Below are 9,022 nucleotides of genomic sequence, written 5' to 3'. Positions count from 1 at the left end.
GGAGTGGAGACTGAGGCCATCTTGTCACATGTACGTAAACCATGGAGTTTATGTACATATCTGAATCAGACCCCCTGTCCAGCCATGAATTGTGTCCTGAAAAGTTTCCTGTATCTTGCTTATATGCCATCATGATGTGCTCATGTCTCCTATTGGGGTGGACTCCGGAAGCTCGGCATCAAAATCGTTAAAGGGCATCCAACATTAAATCCAGCAATGCTGTGGTCTACTCTCCTATGACTTATTTTCTGAGCTCTGTGGAAAGTTCTATTGTGTTTTCTCCTTTGCTGTACTACTCCAACATCCCATGTGTGAGGAGGCAAGGGAAAAGGACTTCTAGGAAAGTTGAAAAGTTAACCCCATGACCCATTTCTGTGTTCTTAAATTGAAGCCCTCAGTCTATAGCAGCTTTGTGTGCCCTGCTACAGCTGTCATTGCTGACCAGGTAGGGAGGAGATATAGAGCAGCTGGAAAAGACTTTGCTGAACTCTGAGTGGACTGTAATGATATAACCCTGCTTACTGTTTGCTGGATTTCTGTGTCTCCATGAATAAAGTTCATCATTCCTTCATTATAACCTGCTCCACTGTGTGATCCCTGAACCCCAGGATACCCAGGTCACCCGTATCCTCACATTTGGCGGCAGCGGTGGGACGTCATACAGTTTCTTCAGTAATTCCAGGGGAGTGAGTAGAAGCAACGCTAACACCAGAGAATATCAGCATGGAGAGTCAGTCAGGAGATGCAACCGGCGGCCAAATTGAAAACGTCATGAGAGAGCAGGAGAAGTCTTACCGGACAGTCCGGAAACTGCACCTGCAAGGATTTTTCAGGATGAAGGGAATTGCGTATAATGGGACTGACACCCAGGAGATTCTGGTACTGCGGTTGTTGGAGTGGGATCGTGGACACCCAGTGGATCCCGACCACCTGAGTGATGATGAAGCAAAAAAATATTTAAAAAATATTTTTTCTGTGCTCAGTGTAACCCCCGCCCTTTACAAGCACCTGTGTTATGCAATTAGCTGATTTGAGCAACTACCATATTTTTTTGCAGTTTGGAGAGGCATGAAGGGAGTCAGCATTAGGAGGATGTGCTGATCCTTGTAGTGCCATGTGGAGGTTTTTGGGGTACCTCCAAGGTGAGTCAGCTCTCAGCTCATATATGTACTGTTATCATGCAGTACACCAATTGTAATTATATGACCCAGAGTGGGTGCTACCATTATGTAGCAATAATTATTTTGGGGTGAGCATTTGGGAGTGGGGCCCTCGGGGGAGTTCTGACTGGACCTTTCTCATGGTATAATCACTTAATTCACATAGAATACTTTTATCACTTCTCTATTTGTTTGTACATTATTTATGTCATTTTAACTCTTTCTCATTTCATTAACACTTATTGATTTATCCTTACACATCTTTTCTTCACACTTCACTATCACCCTTTTCCCTTTTTCGTGTGATGACCTGGGGATGGCCCTTGGCTGGAATTTTTGTTGGGGTGCCTTGCTTCTCGGACGTGAACCCCTTAATGATAGGGATGCCAGTATAGAGGAGCCTTGATGATTGGCCTGGTGCTTATTCATATATTTGCAAATGTATGTACCTAATGCCTCTAAATCGCTATTATCATGTAGGATTTAAGTATTGTTTTTGCTGCAGTGTGCTGGGGGGGAAAATCTCTTTTTTTTCTGTGATGATGAAGAAGGACTGACAGGCAGTGGAATCACTTCTTCCAGTCGGTTACCTGAGTCAACCACCGCTACTCCTGCCCTACTACAGAGCTGGCTGGGGGCGCTAGGTGAAAGTGCAACTACATAAGAGAGAGCTGGAGTGATCCAAGCGATATTAGGGGTACAACTTCCTACTAGCAGCGGAACTGGGCTGTCGCCCAGAGGGGCTGAACAAGAGAAGCAGCGCTTTGGATTTAAGGATTTTCCCACATTTCGAGAGAATGAAACCGACATTGACACTCACCTCCAGATCTTTGAGAATCTCATGGGAGTGCACGGGATAGAGCCAGCTGAATGGGCCAAGTCTCACCGGTAGAGCTCTGGAAGCGTACAGGGCTCTAACTCCCCAGGAATGTGGAGTCTACACCTGTATAAAGAAAGCATTGCTGGCTAAGTTTCAGATCACTGCAGAATCTTATCGTCTCAAATTCAGGACACTGAGCAAAAGTGGGACTGCTTCCTACCAACAGTTTGCCAGTCAGCTACGGCAAGCTTGTGGAAAATGGCTCGAGGGTAGACAGGCCTTTACTGTGGAGCAGATCATCAACCTAATCATGGTAGAACAACTAATGATTAAGATGGCACCAGAGGTACGGGAGTGGGTTGCAGACCAGAAGCCCAGCACACCTGAACAAGCTGCAGAATGGGCTGATGAATATAGAGCTAACCGTCCCCAATGGAGAGTCTTCAGTGCAACAGGTGGTACAAGAACCCCACGACTTGAGAAGCTCCCTGACAGAGAACCGTTCATCAATGATAGTAGTAAAGGAGGCCCTATCAAAAACATCTCTTACCAACCACCCAGATTCACAGTGGCTAACCCAGAACCTTGGAAGTGTTACCGCTGCAATCAACCAGGACACTTGTTGAGGGACTGTCCACGCATGTGAGGGCCATTCCCTGGGGCTAGACCAGCCCCAGTCTCTGTGGTATGTTACCCCATGGAGGATTATTGCAAGGCAGTCATCCAGTCAGATGCGGTCGAGATGATGGATGGGGTGTATATTGTAAACCTGGTTCTGGGGGAGGAGCAGGCAACTCCTTAGAATATGCAGGGGCACTTACAGCCTGTGTTGGTAGAGGACCAGTGGGTACAGGGCCTACGAGATTCTGGGGCCTCACTCACATTGATTGAGCCAGACCTGATTCCCACCTCCTGGGTGATTCCTGGACAGTATGTACAAATTGCCACCACCGGGGGACAATAGACCGATATCACTGTCGCCAAGATACATCTCGACTGGGGAGCCGATCAAGGAATTGTGGAGGTCGGAGTACTTAAGGGGCTACCAGCCAAGGTCATTCTCGGGAATGATCATGGACAGGGACTGGTGATACGCTTCGTTCAAGTGGTGACCCAGATCCAAACCCAAAGAGCAGTGACCCAGGTGACAGAATCAGAACAGAACCAACCTACCCCGGCCACAATGGTGAGTGATTCCAGTCCCTTGTCCAGTACTTCAGAGATAGATTTGGGGGAGGTGGACCAGAGCGAGTTTCGATAGGCCCAATGGACAGACCCTTCCCTAAGTAAATTAAGGAGTGCAGCCGACCTGGAATTGGAAATAGCTGATGGGAGAAAGATAGTTTGGGAAAAGGAATTGCTGTACCGAGTGGTCATTCCTTAGTCTGGACAGGAAACAGTCATGCCCATTAAACAGTTGGTGGTACCTGCACCATACAGAGCACAATTACAAGCCCTTGCTCATGACATTCCAGTGGCCAGGCATTTTGGCACACGTAAAACACTGGCCCGACTGTTGCAGAATTTCTTCTGGCCATGGATCTCTAGAGACGTTAAGCAGTATTGAGACACCTGCGATACCTGCCAGAGACTGGGGAAGCCCCAGCGAAAAGCTCCTCTGCACCCATTACCTATTATAGGGGAGCCCTTTGCCCGTGTTGCCATAGACCTAGTCGGACCATTAGCTATTCCCAGTCATACGGGAAAAAAGTACACTCTAACGCTGGTGGACTTTGCTACACGCAATCCCGAGGCTGTGGCCCTATCATCTATTGACACAGAACATGTTGCGCAAGCATTGACGGACATATTCAGTTGGCTTGGATACCCGCAGGAAGTCGTCACAGATCAAGGACCCCAATTCCAAGGTGAACTAATGCAAACCCTGTGAGAAAAGTGGGGGGTTCGATCTCTTCGGACCACCTCTTATCATCCACAGGCAAACGGACTCTGTTTCAATGGAATGCTAAAAAGACTTCTACAAGCTTATGTGCAGTCCGAAGGGAGGGACTGGGAGAGAGCCCTGCAACAGCTTCTATTCGCTTATCGGGAAGTCCCACAGGCGTCTACTGGATATTCCCCATTTGAACTTTTGTATGGCCAGAAAGTGCGGGGGCCTCTAGACCTGGTCAAAGAGAGCTGGGAGGGAACTTTCCAAGAATACCAGCAGCCCATTTTACAATATGTAGAGAATATGCGGAACTGCATGAGAAGATTGCTACAGTTAACCCAAGAGCATCTTAGGGAATCACAAGAGAGACAAAAGGAATGGTATAATGCCCACGCTCAAGACCGAGAGTTGCATCCAGGGCAAAAAGTAATGGTGCTTATCCCAGTGCGAAGAAACAAACTGCAGGCCACATGGGAAGGACCTCATACCATGGTAAGGCGCACCGGACCGGTCAATTAAGTGATTGCCCTGGATAAGGGAGGGAAGTACCTATGCACCTTCCATATAAATCGAATTAAGGCCTATCATGATCATCAAGTAGTGACAATGGCGGTATGTTGTCCTCCGATGGGGACACCAGAAACTGATCCATTGCTTGACTTTTTGGGAGTTGCTAAAGAGAAGAAAGAAGAGGAATCAGTCCAAGTAGGACAACAGTTGAATGCAGCCCAGCAGCAGGAGATGTGGAGGATCTTAGAGGCTGAACAGGCCCAGTTTTCTTGTCTACCTGGTCAAACTCATCTGACCACCCACCATGTGGACACTGGGAGTGCTAGGCCTATCCAACAAGTCACTTACCGGATGACTCCAGGTGTTATGAGGCAGGTAAAGGCTGAGATCGAGGATTTGCTAGCTTTGGGGGTCACAGTGCCATCTAAAAGCCCATGGGTTGCTGGGGTTGTGTTGGTTCCCAAGAAAGATGGAACATCACGGCTTTGTGTGGACTACCGCAAATTGAACAAAGTCACCACCACTGACGCTTACCCTATGCCCCGTGTTGATGAGCTACTGGAACGGATTGGAGGGGCTGAGTTTGTCTCAACACTGGACTTGAGCAAAAGCTACTGGCAAATCCCACTTACCAAAGAGGCACAGGAGCATTCTGCCTTCATCACACCAGAAGAACTCTTTGAGTGGACTACCATGCCTTTCGGGATGAAGAACGCCCCTGCCACATTCCAGCGAATGGCTAATGACCTCCTGGAGGGGTGTCAAGACTTTTCCTAAGCCTACCTAGATGACATTGCCATCTTCAGCCATACCTGGGAGGAGCATTTAATTCAGGTGACAGAAGTGCTCAAGAGGATTAGACAGGTTGTACTCACCATACGCCCAGATAAGTGTCAGATGGGGATGGCTGATGTTCAGTACCTAGGACATCGGGTCGGAGGAGGTGCTATCAGACCTGATCTGGCAAAGGTGGAGGCTATTGCCAATTGGCCCCAACCTGTCAACCAGAAACAAGTGCAGGCATTCCTTGGAGTTGCTGGCTATTACAAGAAACTTATACCACATTACAGCACCGTGGTCAAGGCTCTGACGGACTTGACCAAAAAGAGATATGCTTAAAATATTGAATAAACTGTTGAGTGTGAGCAAGCTTTCAACACCTTAAAAGACTTGCTGACTCTAGCCCCAGTGTTGGCTGCCCCTGACTACAACAGAAAGTTTATTGTGCAGACTGACGCATCAGGACTTGGGGCAGTGTTGAGTCAAGTGGGAGAAGACAGTAGGGAGCATCCAATTGTGTATCTATCCCGTAAACTAGCTGACCAAGAGATAGCCTACGTCACTATCGAAAAAGAATGTCTAGCCATAGTCTGGGCCTTAAAGAAGCTACAACCATATCTTTATGGGAAAGAATGTACTGTTGTCACTGACCATAAACCGTTTTATTGGCTAAACAGAACATCGGGGGAAAATGGGAGGTTGTTGAGGTAAAGTCTGGCGTTACAAAGTTTCAACTTTTCCATTTTTCACAAAAAGGGACGAGAACATCACAATGCTGATGGGCTATCCAGATGTGAAGAAACAAATATCAAGCTTTGCAGACCCTCGGGCCGATTCGACAGTCAGGATTCCAACATTGTGATCATGTCTGTCTCCTCAATTTAAGAAGGGGGAGGTATGTGAGGAGGCAAGGGAAAGGACTTCTAGGACTTGCCTGCATGTTGAAAATAGTTAACCCCATGACCCATTTCTATGTTCTTAAATTGAAGCCCTCAGTCTGCAGAAGTCTTATACAGAAAGTTTGTCAGCAGCAGACAGCAAAGGAGTGTTCCTGTTACAAAGCCCTCCTCCTTCCTCTCTGGAAAGACTGAAGCCAGGGCCCACCAATGAGAGAGAGAAAGGGAAGTACGGTGGTGCAGCAAGGGGAATTGTGGGTTAGTGTGTGAGTACAATGTGACCCTGGAGGTTGGGGTGTTGTCCCCTCTCAGTGTCTTTAGATATATAGCAGCTCTGTGTGCCCTGCTACAGCTGCCATTGCTGACCAGGTAGGGAGGAGACATATAGCAGCTCTGTGTGCTCTGCTACAGCTGTTATTGCTGGCCAGGTAGGGAGGAGATATAGAGCATCTGGAAAAGACTTTGCTGAACTCTGAGTGGACTGTAATGATAAAACCCTGCTTACTGTTAGCTGGATTTCTGTGTCTCTGAGAATAAAGTTCATCTTGCCTTCATTATAACCCGCTCCACTGTGTGATCCCTGAACCCCAGGACAGGGGCACCGAGAGGGGGGGGAGCGGGTACAGATTACCGGGGCCCGGGCTGCCTGAGGGGCCCGGCGGTGGCCCGGGTCCGGCGCCGCTCCCCCTCCCTCACAGCAGCCCAGCACACAGCAGTCTCCTATGCCTGTGGGGGGAGCAATCACACTAATCGTGCCCCCCCTGGCTTTGAGCAGGGCTGAGAGGGCCCAGTGCTCCCCCCTCCCCAGCGCGCAAAAATCTTTATTTATTTCCTGGGAAGGGGGCGTGGCCATGCCTCCCATGATTAGGCCACACCCCCTATTACCCGGGCTCGCCGCGGCTCTCAGCGGGCCTGCCCCAGGATACCCAGGTCACCCGGTATCCTCACACTATGTTTCAACAAAGGCACCTTTACATGTGTCACAATACAAATGTTCATGTGTATAAGCCTTTGACTACCAATAATCACAATGCAGAACTTATTATTCACACCTACACAAGGAGTAAATCATGACATTATATTACGGGTGTGCATTATTTATAGGTCCCGATCTATACATCAGACCTATTTGGAAAGTATCATTACAAAGGCAGGAGGAACAGTTGGAAGGCAGCCTTTTGTCTGTCCCTAATTTACGACCCATCACCTGCCGGATTTTATTCAGCAACAACAGGTTCTAGCAGAAAACTGCTAAAAATGACACATCTCTGCCTGGATAAGGAAACAGCTGTTACTTATTTACCTTGTAAGCTGAGACCACCTGCAAACACTGAGGATTGATACTATGTTCATTGGGTGTTGATGTAAATGGTCAATAATCCTTAAGGGTTTTGGTTTTGGATCTGTATCCCCTTTTGTGTTTTGGATCTGGATTTGGTTTTGCCAAAACTGCCCTTGCATGTTTTTTTTTTGGATCTGTATTTTTTCTAAAAAATATCATAAAAACAGCTGAAATCACATACCGTATATACTCGAGTATAAGTCGACCCGAATATAAGCCGAGGTACCTAATTTTACCCAAAAAAACTGGGAAAACGTATTGACTCGAGTATAAGCCTAGGGTGTGAAATGCAGCAGCTGGTAGTACCCCCAGAAGTAATTCTCCCTGGTAGTGCCCCCAGCAGTAATCCCCCCTGGTAGTGCCCCCAGTAGTAATCCCCCCCTGGTAGTGCCCCAAGAAGTAATCCCCCCCTGGTAGTGCCCCCAGAAGTAATCCCCCCTTGGTAGTGCCCCCTGTAGTCCTAATAAAAATAAAAAACAAATAATCCCTCCCTGGTAGTGCCCCAGAAGTAATCCCCCCCTGGTAGTGCCCCCAGAAGTAATCCCCCCTTGGTTGTGCCCCCTGTAGTCCTAATAAAAATAAAAAACAAATAATCCCTCCCTGGTAGTGCCCCCAGAAGTAATCCCCCCCTGGTAGTGCCCCCAGAAGTAATCCCCCCCTGGTAGTGCCCCCAGTAGTCCTAATAAAAATAAAAAACAACACTTACCTGAAACCCCGCTCCTGGTCCCGACGCTGCTACTGGCTCCTCCAGACGCTTTGCATTATGGGAGAGACGTTGTCATGACGACGTCTCTCCCATTACCCATTGCTGGAGCCGGAAGATGTCTCCCGCAGTGGGAGCAGCAGCAGCTGATGAGAGTCTGACAGACTCTCATCGGCGGCTGATTACAATAAACACACAGCTGCCGGCTTCGGCGGCTGTGTGTTTGGCAGTGTGTAGTGCTGACCGAACTCCTGACAGCGCTACACACGCGGTGCAGCTGTGTCACAGAGACACAGACTGCCCGCGGCCCGCATGGTACGCTACTCAGCTGCGTACCATGCGGCCATGACTCCAGTATAAGCCGAGGGGGGGCTTTTTCAGCACAAAAAATGTGCTGAAAAACTCAGTTTATACTCAAGTATATACGGTACTTTGTTTTTGTTCCTACAACATTATTAACCTCAATAACATTTATTTCCAGTCATTTCCAGTCAGTTTTGACCACCTCACAGCTCACAATGAAATATGTTTATGGACTGAAGACAGAGAAAGGATGGAAGGATTGATTAGTTTCTACATTTATTTATTTTAATGTTTTGTTTCTGAAGAAAATTTATGAGGGAGGATCAATGTAGGATCAAGTTCTTCAGTTCCTGAAAGGGGAAACAGTTGGGAAGCCGATGGAAGGAGAAAGGGGGGTTTAGGGTTAGGCACCCCCGGGGGGAGGTTAGGGTTAGGCACCCCCAGGGGGAGGTTAGGGTTAGGCACCCCGGGGGGAGGTTAGGGTTAAAAGGTGCTAAAGGTGGTCGAATGCCCAAGAAATTGCCAACCACTGTGTTCCAATTGTGGCATACCCCACCTCCCACTGTAGCAGTATCCTGGCTCCGTACTGCTTCCAGTCTGTGCAATGACGCATTAGT

General features: G+C 48.1%; 1 pseudogene; it reads left to right on the top strand.

Moving 5' to 3' along the window:
* Positions 1-768: 768 nt before the first annotated feature.
* LOC148473239 (uncharacterized) lies at positions 769-6,046 on the top strand (annotated as a pseudogene).
* The last annotated feature ends 2,976 nt before the right edge of the window (positions 6,047-9,022 follow it).

Source organism: Taudactylus pleione, unplaced genomic scaffold (assembly GCF_031769625.1).
Source record: "Taudactylus pleione unplaced genomic scaffold, aTauple2 ptg000952l, whole genome shotgun sequence".
Classification (NCBI taxonomy): Eukaryota; Metazoa; Chordata; class Amphibia; order Anura; family Myobatrachidae; genus Taudactylus; species Taudactylus pleione.
Note: the sequence above shows the minus strand (reverse complement) of the source record. Positions and strands in the feature narration are given on the sequence as shown.